The sequence below is a fragment of the Arachis hypogaea genome, chromosome 5 (assembly GCF_003086295.3).
Source record: "Arachis hypogaea cultivar Tifrunner chromosome 5, arahy.Tifrunner.gnm2.J5K5, whole genome shotgun sequence".
Classification (NCBI taxonomy): Eukaryota; Viridiplantae; Streptophyta; class Magnoliopsida; order Fabales; family Fabaceae; genus Arachis; species Arachis hypogaea.
The window spans coordinates 14,931,815-14,945,552 of NC_092040.1; positions in this window are offsets into that span (position 1 = coordinate 14,931,815).

Genomic DNA, 13,738 nt, shown 5'->3' on the forward strand with positions numbered 1-13,738 from the left:
CAAACCTAAAGGCCGAAAAGGCCTGGGAAAGGCGGTTCCACAAAGATAGAGATAAAACTCCCAAAGATAAGATAAGATAAGAATATCTTATCCAGGGAAGATCACTGCCAAACTACTATAAATACACTGGAGCACCCAGGTATGGCATTCATTAAAAAAAATCTACACATATCTGCTTGGACCCATGCTAACTTAAGCATCGGAGTGTCATTGCAGGTACAACCACCAACCATTCTGCATATCTAGCTCGGGACACCGAATCTCCACCTCGGGCCTCTCAGGGCGACCGAGCTATACGTTTCAGGCAAATCCTCGGAACATTGGCGCCGTTGCCGGGGACCTGGAAGTCATCCCTCTACCATGGCGGACAACCCTCTCAACGATGAGCACGCTGCATCTGAACAAGAGGACGAAATTGACACCGGAGAACGACCGGACAGCCCTCTATCACCACGTACTCCAGGAGGAAACAAACAGAATCGCCCAAAAACATCACCCCCAAACAAAGATCCACAAAATTTCGAAAGAGAGAAGAGCTCGGAAATTCTAGAAGCAGTCCGGGCATAACAAGACCGACTAAAACAACTCGAAGAGGACATAAAGAAGCAGAAAGAAACTGAACAAGATCTGAAAAGGGAGACTCGAAAGCGCAGAGAATTAGAAGAAAAACTGCGGAAAATAGAGGCCAACCTGAAAGACCGGACGGAACGCGGCACCACCACCGAAGGCAACCATGATCCCTTCACGCAAGAGATCATGAAGGAGAAGGTACCGCGAAACTTCAAACCACCCGATATGGACCTCTACGACGGCACCACCGATCCAAGTCATCACCTCAGCAACTTCAGAAGCAGAATGTACCTAGTCGACGCCTCCGACGCGACTCGGTGCAAAGCCTTCCCCACCACTCTCACCAAGTCAGCCATGAAGTGGTTCGACAACCTGCCACCGAGATCAATCACCAGCTTCGAAGACCTAACCAAAAAATTCCTAACAAGATTCTCTATTCAAAAGGACAAGACAAAACATGCCCCCAGTCTACTCGGGATCAAACAAGGTGACCAAGAAACTCTCCGAAAATACATGGAGCGATTCAACAAAGCCTGCCTGGACATACAACACTTGCCCACTGAAGCGGCCATCATGGGACTAGCAAACGGCCTAAAAGAGGGACCGTTTAGCCAATCCCTATCTAAACGATACCCGACCTCCCTATACGAGGTGCAGGAGCGAGCAGAAAAGTATATCAACATGGAGGAAACCTCCCAGCTAAGAGACTCTTCTAGGAAGGAATCAACCTACCCACTCCGAGATCGGGATCGGGAACAGAAAAAGAAAGAAGAACTCAACTCGGACAAGCCACGGAAGTACCACAGCTACACCCCCCTCCGAGTCTCCCTGGTAGACGTCTACAGAGAAGTATGCCACACCGAAAAGATCCCACCGCCCCGACCGCTAAAACACAAGAAAGCAGGGAGAGATCGGTCCGAATACTGTGAATATCACAAGCTCTACGGTCATTCTACTAACGACTGCTACGACCTAAAAAATGTCATAGAAAAGCTAGCCAGAGAAGGAAAACTCGACAGATACATAGCAGAGAAAGGAGAAGAGACCAGGAAGAGAAGGCGGGGGGATAACGAAGATCGGGCCGAACAAACCCCACGAACCCCTGAAAGACATGTTCACATGATAAACGGAGGTTTTGCAGGCGGAGGAACATCCAAATCCTCACGAAAAAGACACCTCAAAGAAGTCTATCACGTCCGAGAAGACAGTCCCCTGCCCGAATTACCTACTATTTCATTCACCCGAGAAGATGCTCAAGGGATAGCTCCCGGACACGACGATCCAATGGTAATCACCATTATCCTAGTAAACGCCAACTTACATCGAACCCTGATTGACCAGGGAAGCTCAGCAGATATCCTGTTCAAAACGGCCTTCGACAAGCTCGGACTTGAAGAAAAAGAACTAAAGGCCTACCCCACCGACCTATTTGGACTAGGGGATACTCCGATCCATCCCTTAGGATACATCTCGCTACACACTACCTTTGGAAGAGGCGAGCAATCTAAAACGTTAAGCATCGACTACATTATAGTCGACGTCACTTCAGCATACAATGCCCTCATTGGGCGACCAACCCTAAACAGACTGGTAGCTATAGTCTCGACCCCACACCTCTGTATGAAGTTCCCTACCACAAAGGGAATCGCTACTCTAAAAGGCGACCAAAAACTAGCACGGCGATGCTACAACGAAAGCCTGAGCCTAAAAGGGAAAGAGGTCAACACAATAGAACTCGGACGAGTTCAATCCCGAGAAGATCTCCGGCCACAGCCGGAGGGAGAAACCGAAAAAGTCCAGATTGGGAACACACCTGAAAAAACAACAATCATAGGAGCAAACCTCGAAACGGGCCTAAAAGAGGAACTCATAACCCTCTTAAGGGAGAATTCCGACCTCTTCGCCTGGAAAGCCTCCGACATGCCAGGCATAAGCCCCGACCTGATGTGCCATAAGCTATCGGTTTACCCGGGATCCCGGCCTGTCCAGCAAAGACGCCGGAAGCTCGGACCCGAGCGCATGCAAGCAATAGAAGAACAAGTGCAAGCACTACTAGATGCAGGGTTCATTAGGGAAGTAAAATACCCCCTATGGCTCGCAAACGTGGTCCTAGTGAAAAAGCCTAACGGAAAATGGAGGATGTGCGTCGATTACACAGACCTCAACAAAGCTTGCCCCAAAGACCCATATCCATTACCAAACATCGACGCATTAGTAGACGCAGCCTCAGGCTATAGATATCTCTCCTTCATGGACGCATACTCAGGGTACAACCAAATCCCAATGTACGGACCCGACCAAGAAAAGACCTCGTTCATAACCCCAAGGGCAAACTACTGCTACGTCGTAATGCCCTTCGGGCTAAAGAATGCAGGAGCAACCTACCAGAGGCTAATGAACAAAGTGTTCTCAGAGCACATCGGACTACAGCTGGAGGTGTACGTCGACGACATGCTGGTAAAGACACAAGAAGACAGAAACTTGCTGACCGACCTCACCAGTGTTTTCGGCACCATCAGAAAACACAACATGAGACTTAACCCGACAAAGTGCACCTTCGCCGCAGAAGCCGGAAAGTTCTTAGGCTTCATGCTGACTCAAAGGGGCATCGAAGCAAACCCGGACAAATGCCAAGCGATACTCAATATGAAGAGCCCGACGTGTGTCAAAGAAGTACAACAACTGAATGGAAGGCTAGCCGCCCTATCAAGATTCTTGGCGGGATCAGCGATAAGGTCACTACCTCTCTACTCACTCCTAAAGAAAGGGAAACCCTTCTCATGGACCCCGGAGTGCGAAAAGGCCTTTCAAGACTTCAAGGAATTCCTCGGGCAGCCACCAATCCTAACCCGACCTCTAAAGGGAGAAGAACTCGTACTATACCTCTCGGTGGAAATCGAGCAATCGCTTCAGCGTTAATACGAGAAAATGACCAAGGACAACACCCCATATGCTTTGTAAGCAAGGCACTACAAGGGGCCGAATTAAACTATCAGAAGATAGAAAAATTCGCCTACGCCCTAGTGTTCACAGCCCGGAGGCTCCGTCCCTACTTTCAAGCTCACACCATCAAAGTCCGAACAAACCAACCAATGAAACACATCCTCCAAAAAACAGACCTGGCAGGACGAATACTGCAATGGGCGGTGGAACTGTCCGAGTTCGACCTCCACTACGAAACCCGGACTGCCATAAAATCCCAGTATCTAGCTGACTTCATCGCAGAATACACTGAGACCCCTGGAACCCCACTCTCATGGAACCTGTATGTCGACGGGTCCTCAAACAAAACAGAAAGCGGAGCCGGGGTTATACTCCAAAGCGACCAAGGAACGCGGATAGAACTATCCCTAAAATTCGAGTTCCAGGCTTCGAACAACCAAGCCGAATACGAGGCCCTACTAGCAGGTCTAAAGCTAGCCGGAGAGGTCGGAGCCCAAAAAATCACAATCTTCAGCGACTCTCAGGTCGTCACATCACAAGTAAATGGAAGCTACCAAGCCAAAGACCCCACTATGAAAAAATACCTGGACCAAACACAGGCACAGCTACGCCACTTTTCAGAAATACAGATTCAGCACATACCTCGAGAACAAAACGCCCGGGCAGACGCCCTCTCAAAGCTTGCCAGCACCAAGCCCGGAGGCAACAACAGAAGTCTCCTCCAGGAAACCTTACAATCTCCCTCCGTGCTAAGAGAGGAAGAAGCGCTAAACATATCCAACCAACAGCAAGGATGGATGACCCCCATACTCAACTTCCTGAAATCGGGAACTCTCCCCGCCGAAAGGAAGGAAGCTAGAAGACTCACGAAAGACGCCCAGAATTATACACTAATTCACGACATATTATACAGAAGAGGATTCTCAAACCCCCTCCTTAGGTGTGTCCCGACCTCAGAAACAAAGAGCGTCCTCGAAGAAGTCCACGGAGGCATGTGTGGGAACCACCTCGGAGCTCGAGCATTATCCAAGAAAGTAGTCCGAGCCGGATTCTACTGGCCGACCTTGCAAAAAGACGCAACGGAAATTGTGAAAATATGCCCCCTGCCAAAAACACGCCAATTTTCACAAGGCACCACCTGAAGACCTTATCAGCATCACCGCACCATGGCCCTTCGCAAAATGGGGACTTGACCTACTCGGCCCGTTCCCCCAAGGACCGGGGCAAGTCAAATACCTCATAGTAGGGGTCGACTACTTCACAAAGTGGATCGAAGCTGAACCCTTAGCCACCATCACGGCTCAGAAAAGCCGCAAATTCCTATACAAAAACATCGTCACAAGGTTCGGAGTCCCCTACTCCATCACCACAGACAATGGAACACAGTTCACAGACACAAGTTTTCAGAACTTGGTGGCCGAACTAAAAATCAAACAGCAATTCACCTCAGTCGAGCACCCACAAGCCAATGGACAAGCAGAGGCCGCAAATAAAGTCATCTTGGCAGGGTTAAAACGAAGACTCCAAGAGGCCAAAGGGGCATGGGCCGAGGAGCTCCCCCAGGTGCTATGGGCATATCGGACAACTCCACACTCTACAACGGGAGAATCGCCATTCCGACTAGCTTACGGGATGGAGGCAATGATTCCTATCGAAATAGATGAAGGGTCACCCAGAGTCATCTTCTACAACAAAGAAGGTAACCCACAGGCACAAAGGGAAGAACTCGACCTCCTCCCCGAGGTCCGAGAAAGAGCTCGGATCCGAGAAGAAGCCTTAAAACGGCGAACGGCCCTCAGATACAATCAGAAAGTAATAAAGCGAAGCTTCTCAATTCACAACCTGATTCTAATCCGAAATGACATCGGAACACAAAAGTCGGGAGAAGGAAAGCTAGCTGCAAATTGGAAAGGACCCTACAAGGTAACAGAAGTCTTAGGAACAAGCTATTACAAAGTATCCGACCTAGAAGGCAATGAGTTGCCCAGGGCCTGGCACGCCTGTAATCTAAGACGATACTACAGCTAGAAAAATATAACCCGAGGTGTACTCTTTTTCCCTACAAGGGTTTTTTAATGAGACACCCGGTCAAGAAAGGCACCCGACCTAGCCAAGGGTAAACACTCTGTAAATATTCTTTCTTTTTTAAATACTAATCAAATTTTTCTCTTTTCTTTCTCCTTCTTCTTCCTCATGATGAAACAAATCCAGAAAAGTACCCCGCCAAGGCGCATTAATTTATGCTCGGCAAAACGCAAAAAATCATTGCCAAGAGACCACACAAGGTCGGCAAAGATAAAGCGACGAGGTTCAAATTAATGTGAGAAGTTATAAAACAACTCTGAAAAGGCTCAAAAAGCCAAATAAAAGAGGTTACAAAAATAACTTAAAAGGCCGACCAACAACAAGGTCGGACCCAACAAAGGGAAGTACTCGACCGCCCCCCCCCCCCGAGGTCCGAGAAAAAGCCCGGATCCGAGAAAGAAGCCTTAAAACGGCGAAAACAAAGATTTCGAAAACGCTTACTAAAAGGTTGCTATACAAAAACAACTAAAAAGTACAAGCGAAAAAACGAAATCAAAGGGAAGGGTAAAACAAAGTTTCAAAAAAGCGCTAGCTAAAAGGTTGTTATCCAAAAACAACTAAAAAGCATAAAGCGGAACTAAAAGTCAAAACGCGAACAAACACCGCATAATAAGCTAAAAAAGTTACTACAAGTAGCTAATAGCAAAAAGGTGTTCAAAGCATTAACAGAAACCATCCAAAAAAGAGCCCACACGCCGGGCAAAAAACCAAAGATAAAAGGATTACAGGGAATCAGGATCCTTTCCAGACTCCACATCGGCAGAAGGCTGCGGAGGAAGAACCATAGAAATCGGGACAGCCTTGACGGCACCGTCATCTCGGTTTAAAACCTCCACACCAGATCCCTCCCCGGCCAAAGGTAAAGTCGGGTTCGCAACCGAAACTTTGGGGTCAGACACCGGAACCTCATCCTCGTTGGGAGCAGGAACAATCTTTCCCTCCACAACAACATTATCCGTACTGAATAAACTCAGATCCAGGTCAGGAGCAAGAACCCGGACCTGAGCCTTCAAATTTTCAAACATAGCATCCATACCCTTAGCCACATGTCCTTCTAGCTCGTAAAAATCATCCTGAGCGGATTGCAACCTCTCCTTTGTCTCCACAAGCTCAGCATATGTCCGAGTATAACTCTCCCTCGCTGCCTTCGCCATCTCCTCGGATGAACTCGCCGCCGCCACAGCCGCGGTAGCTTTAGCTTTCTCCTTCTCCAACGACGCCTCCAGCTCAGCAATCCTAGCAGCCTTCAGTTCGCTAATCCTCTCGAACTCAGATTGAGCCTTCTCAAGTCGGGAACTGGTCGCACCAATGGGAGATTTCTTGAACTCTCGGGCAATAGCGGCATGAAGACTAGCCATCCGAACACAGCTCCGCGCCATATACTGAAAATGGTGCTCCATAGACACATCATCAGTAGAAACAAAAGTCTGAGGGAGAATATGCTGTTCAACCCAACCAAGAGCATCAAAATCCTTATCATTAAAACCCGCAAACTCTTGAGAGGTCTTCTGCTTCTTGGGAGGAGGACCCGAGGACGAAGGAGGAGAAGAGTTACCGGGTCCAGAGGTTGGAGGATCCTGATTTATAGGTCGAACCTGGGGAGTCGGAATAGTCTTCGACCGAGTAGTGACACCCACAGTAGTCTTCTTCGGAGAAGATCGGGCAGAAGCCTCCCCAGCCTCGATATTTTGAGCAGCCACGGACTTCTTCGTCCGACGAAGGTACTTCATGGAATCCGCCTGAGAAGACATCTCTGCAAAAATAAAAGAAAAGGATCACCAAAACAGAAATTCCACCAAAACAAAACAAGCAAAGCCAAAATACCAAAAGGATAATCTCGGAGGGTCGGGAACTACCTAACTCGGAACGGAGAAGGCTTGGATCCCCCAACATTTTCTTCGTGTCCAAGTGAGGTGCCCGACCCCATAAACTGCTTACCACACCCACAAAAGCCTGCTCCACCTCATCTAGACTCTCAAGGGTATACTTAGTAGACACTACTTTCTCCTGCCAACAAAGAGGAAAAGAAGGCTCCCCACTCTCATCTAAAAAGAAGGGTCGGACATCTCCAGTAGCCCGGACCTTGAAATAAAAGTTCTTAAAATCATGAAAGGACTCATCATACAGGGTGCAAAACTTCCTTCCCTGGTTAGCCCTAAAAGAAACCCAAGATACCTTCCCTCCACCCGACCCTGGCTTCGTCAACACAAACAAGTAGGAAAAAAGAGAAATAGAGGGAGCAACGCCCAAGAACTGACACAAAAGTTGAAACAGCTTTAAAAACGCCCAAGAATTTGGATGGAGCTGCGTAGGAGCAAGATTACAAGACCATAACACCTCGGACTCCAGATCGGTAAATGGAAGTCGGACGCCCAGCTTAGAGAAAAAACAATCATAAGCATAAAAGAAAAGCTTCTCGGAACTATCTAGGGGCGGGAAGCACACTCTCTCCTCGGAATCCGGGGCCACTAGTTCGTAATCCCTCTCAGACTCCCTATTTTCACATATGCTACAATGCCTACGGAACCTAACTAAGTACTCAGAATCTACCACGGTAGGGACTCTTAGAGGAAGAGGGTCTACCCAATCAAGACCACACGGAATTTTAGTCGACATCGCTTGAAGAACCTTTCGAGACATAAAATTCTTACCTACAAAGAAGAATACAACAGCAAGCAAAAAATCACATAAAGAAGACAAACACGAAAACCCATTCAGCAAAAACAAGAAACAAAGACCTCACAAAGAAGTGGGGCAACACAGAAACACCAGGGAACAAAAAAGAGCCCCCCCCATATAAAGACAACAGCAATGGCGGCTTCTCTTTTGGGGCAACCCAGGCATAAAGAAAAAGAAATAGACAAGGGCCACACAAAGAGCAGAAGCATATGATCACAAGAAAAGAGAAACACGGAAGCAAACCTGGAAGAAGAAGCGAAGGCAAAGAGCTCCGAAGCAAGTAGAACGAAACGGCGACACAAAGAAAACCCCGGAAAAACACACAAAGAAAGATTCTGGAAAGCAAAACAAATGGAAAGAAGAAGCGGCGTTTGTAAAAGCATAAGAAGAACAAACGCAGAAAGAAGGAAAGGAGCAATAAATAAAGCCTTCACAGAGCCCGAACGGAAGTCGAGGAAAAACGGTAAAATGCAATAATGCAGGAACGACCATTTTGAATTTTGAAAAACAGACTACTATGCCCGAGCACGACCTCCCAAAAAGGACGAACTCGGGCAGGGGCACTGTTCATACCCTGACCGGGGTCCTCCAACTCGGCAAATCCGCAAGAGGTCCGACCTTGTCCTAAAACTCACACCTAAAGGTCGGACCTCGGACAAAGAGCAAGGAAGGCCCATCAAAAGGAACGCAGCCCAAACCTAAAGGCCGAAAAGGCCTGGGAAAGGCGGTTCCACAAAGATAGAGATAAAACTCCCAAAGATAAGATAAGATAAGAATATCTTATCCAGGGAAGATCACTGCCAAACTACTATAAATACACTGGAGCACCCAGGTATGGCATTCATTCAAAAAAATCTACACATATCTGCTTGGACCCATGCTAACTTAAGCATCGGAGTGTCATTGTAGGTACAACCACCAACCATTCTGCATATCTAGCTCGGGACACCGAATCTCCACCTCGGGCCTCTCAGGGCGACCGAGCTATACGTTTCAGGCAAATCCTCGGAACAGTTTCTATGATTTTATGATTTTTTTATTACTTTTTCGAAAATATTCTTTATGAAAACGAAAAAGAGAAAAAATTTTTGAAAGATTTTTTTGAAAAATTTTTGAAATTAAAACAAAAAGAACATTACCTGATCTGAGCAACAAGATGAACCGTTAGTTGTCCAAACTCGAACAATCCCCGGCAATGGTGCCAAAAACTTGGTAGGCGAAATTGAGATCATCAACAATGGCTCCAAAGACTTGGTGCTCTCAAACATGAACCACACTTTGTCACAACTCTGCACAACTGACTAGCAAGTGTACTGGGTCGTCCAAGTAATACCTTACGTGAGTAAGGGTCGATCCCACAGAGATTGTTGGTATGAAGCAAGCTATGGTCATCTTGTAAATCCCAGTCAGGCGGATTCAACTGTATTAAGAAATTATAGTAAATGAAAATAAATAAAATAGGATAGAGTTACTCATGTAATTCAATGGCAGGAATTTCAGACAAGTGTATGGAGGTGCTGTGTTCCTTCTGGATCTCTGCTTTCTTACTGCTTTTATCCAATCTTTGGCACTCCTTTCTATGGCAAGCTGTATGTAGGGCATCACCGTTGTCAATGGCTACATCCCATCCTCTCACTGAAAATGGTCCAAATGCTCTGTCACAGCACGGCTAATCATCTGTCGGTTCTCGATCATGTTGGAATAGAATCCCCTGATTCTTTTGCGTTTGTCATCACGCCCAACTATCACGAGTTTGAAGCTCGTCACAGTCATTCAATCCCGGAATCCTACTTGGAATACCACAGCAAGGTTAAACTTTCCGGATTTCCATGAATGCCGCCATCAATTCTAGCTTATACCACGAAGATTCTGATTAAGGAATCCAAGAGATATACGCTCGGTCTATGGTAGAATGGAAGTGGTTGTCCGTTACGCATTCATAGGTGAGAATGATGATGAGTGTCACTGATCATCACATTCATCATGTTGAAGTGCAACGAATATCTTAGAATAAGAATAAGTCGAATTGAATAGAAAATAGTAGTAATTGCATTGAAACTTGAGGTACAGCAGAGCTCCACACCCTTAATCTATGGTGTGTAGAAACTCCACCGTTGAAAATACATAAGTGATGAAGGTTCAGGCATGGCCGAATGGCCAGCCCCCAAAACGTGATCAATAGTCTTCTTAGATGAATAATAAAATTAAAACTGAGACAAAAGATGTAACGTGGTCAAAAGACAACTAGTATAATAGTAAAATGTCCTATTTATACTAGACTAGCTACTAGGGTTTACAGAAGTAAGTAATTGATGCATAAATCCACTTCTGGGGCCCACTTGGTGTGTGCTTCGGTTGAGCTTGATCTATCCACAAGCTGAGGCTTCTCTTGGAGTTGAACGGCAAGTTGTAACGTGTTTTGGGCGTTCAACTCTGGTTCGTGACGTGTTTCTGGCGTTTGACTCCAGAATGCAGCATGGAACTGGCGTTGAGCGCCAGTTTACATCGTCTAATCTCGAACAAAGTATGAACTATTATATATTTCTGGAACGCTCTAGATGTCTACTTTCCAACGCCATTGAGGACGCGCCATTTGGAGTTCTGTAGCTCCAAAAAATCCATTTCGAGTGCAAGAAGGCCAGATTCCAACAGCATCAGCAGTCCTTTGTCAGTCTCTTATCAGAGTTTTGCTCAGGTCCCTCAATTTCAGCCAGAAAATACCTGAAATCAAAGAAAAATACACAAACTCATAGTAAAGTCCAGAAATATAAATTTAGCATAAAAACTAATGAAAATATCCCTAAAAGTAACTAGATCATACTAAAAACTACCTAAAAATAATGCCAAAAAGCGTATAAATTATCCGCTCATCAGGGGTTTATATAGGAAGATGGTAAATGATTGAAGGGTGTGGATTGATGGTGTTGTTTGATAGTGGACAGTTGGGGTTTGGTATTGAATGAGCATAAAGATCACCTCTTTTATGAGGGTCTTGGTTTGGTCTCCAAAGCTATCCAACTCCCAATGTTGCATGGCAACACTTCCAAAGATACTCCCCTTGAAGACAAGTGTGAGGTTTCCTTGGTATAGTGGCCGAATCTCCCTTCCTTGATTGTCCTATCAAGTACCATCAGTGCTCTTTTTGATTTCCTATACAAGACAAAAGGAATGCAAACAGTTAATTGAAATTTTTTTGGTGGGAAGACTCAAGGTGTGAATTAGCTACTAGAAAAAAAAATATTTTTCTTTTGTTTTTAAATAACTAATTTCTTTTCATGAATGCAAATCAATCAACCACTAAATTTTCCATGCATGCAACGCTGGTGCACCCAACTTGTTTGTGATCATAAGGTGCAACAAGGTTCGGAAATAATCTCTCATCATGAAGTGTGTTCAAGCCCTCTTGGTGTGCCTTGAACACCAAACTTATCATGTACTATATGCTGCATGCAAGGGGTCTTATATTGGTTGTCAAAATTGATTTAAAAATCTATGAAATTTGCTTTATTACTACTATTAGAGATTAAAGAGAGAGGGTATAGAACATGGGTTGCCTCCCATGAAGCGCTTCTTTAGCGTCATTAGCTTGACGTTTGGTCCTTGTCAAGGTGGTTGGTAGTGCTTAAAATCTTCCCCCCTTGCAGTGAATCTGTTTCCATTGGCCTTGTTGACAAGTTCCACATGCTCTAAGGATAATATTTTGTTGATGGTGTACACTTGAGGCAGCTGAGATGGGATAGTGGGGAGGTGAGGTGGTATAGATGGAAAGTATGTAGAGACCACTTCATCTCCTAGAGAGAAATATTCTGTAGGGATCTTTTTGTTTTTCCATCCCCTTGGGACCTTTTTTTGGTGTCCCTTGATGTCAATTTGTTCCTTGTGGTTTCCTCTTTAAGAATGGTTTTGTTGCCTATCTCATATGGCTTTGGTGGGTCTGGTTCCTTTTGGATTACACTTGGCTGTTGCTCCTTCTGATCACATTGGTTGTTAGCCACAGGAGTTCTTAGAGGTAGTGCTTGACCTCCCTTGTTTGACTCTTCCTTAAGCTCTTTGTTATCATGATCTGCTTCTTGTGAGAGTTTGAAAACATTGAAGGTGAGTTGCTCATCATGTATTCTCAATACTAGCTCTCCTAGCTCCACATCTATAAGTCCTCTGGCTGTGGCTAAGAATGGCCTTCCTAGAATGATGGGGTGAATAGGATTATCATCCATTTCCAGGATGACAATGTCTTTGGGGGAGGAAGTAGTTCCCAACCTTCACTAATACATTCTCAACCACTCCTATTGCCCTGTTTTTGAGTTTTGTCAGCTAATTTGATGATTACATCTGTGGGTGTTAGCTCATTGATTTGAAGCTTTTTCATGAGAGATAGAGTATTAGGTTAATACTTGCTCCCAAGTCACAGAGTCCCTTATCAGTCATCGTTTCTCCTATGGCACAGGGAATGTAGAAACTCCCTGGATCCTTTTTCTATGTGGGTGGCACTGTTTGAATGAGAGCACTGCAATCCCTGTTCATCTTTATTGTTTGTCCACCCTTCAATGAACTCTTTCTAGCTAGTAGCTCCTTTATATACTTGATATAGGAAGGCATTTGCTGGAGGGACTTAATGAATGGTATATTTGCATCAAGAGATGCAAACATGTCGAGGAACCTTGAATACATTCTCCCTACTACACCACCCTTAAGCCTTTGGGGGAAGGGTGCATATGGTTTCAGTATCTCCTTCTCCTTCAGCTCTTCCTTGAGTGTGAGTTGAGGTGCAGAGTTTCTTTCTTTATGATTTTCCTTTGGACTATCTTGGAGGTGTTCTACTTCCTCCATACCCTTCTCATCACTTGTGGTGATCATCTTACATTCTTCCCACCTTACTTTCTTTGTTTCTCCTCTTAGGTTCTTCTCTGTGTCACTTGGAAAATCATCAGTCGGTTTGGGAATTTGTTGAGCTAGATACCCTACTTGAGACTCCAGTCTCTTGATGTTTTCCCCTTGGTTTTTGATATTGGCTCACACTTTCTCCTTAAACACCTTATTGTCTTGGATTTCTCTACATATGTCTTCAAGTAGAGTCTTAATCTTTGAAAGTCTATCCTCGGTTAGTGATGGTGGGTTGGGATTAGGTGGTTGTTGATAGGACCTCTATGAGGGATGTTGGTGAGTTGCATTGTTGTTGGGATTGTGGTTGTGGCGTCTCTGGTCTTGGCCTTGGTCTTGTTGATTTCCCCACCCAAAGTTGGGGTGATTTCTCCATCCAGAGTTGTAAGTTTTGGAGTATGGATCATGGATTTGTCTAGGTGAGTTTCCAACATAGTTGGCTTGTTCCCAGTCACCTTCTTCTCCTATATTCACTCATTCTTAAGCTGGTGATGAAGTGATGACTGCTGCAACTTGGTTTTCCTCCACCTTCTTGGTAAGATCTGCTAGCTGCTTGGTGATCATCTTATTTTGAGCTAGCAAT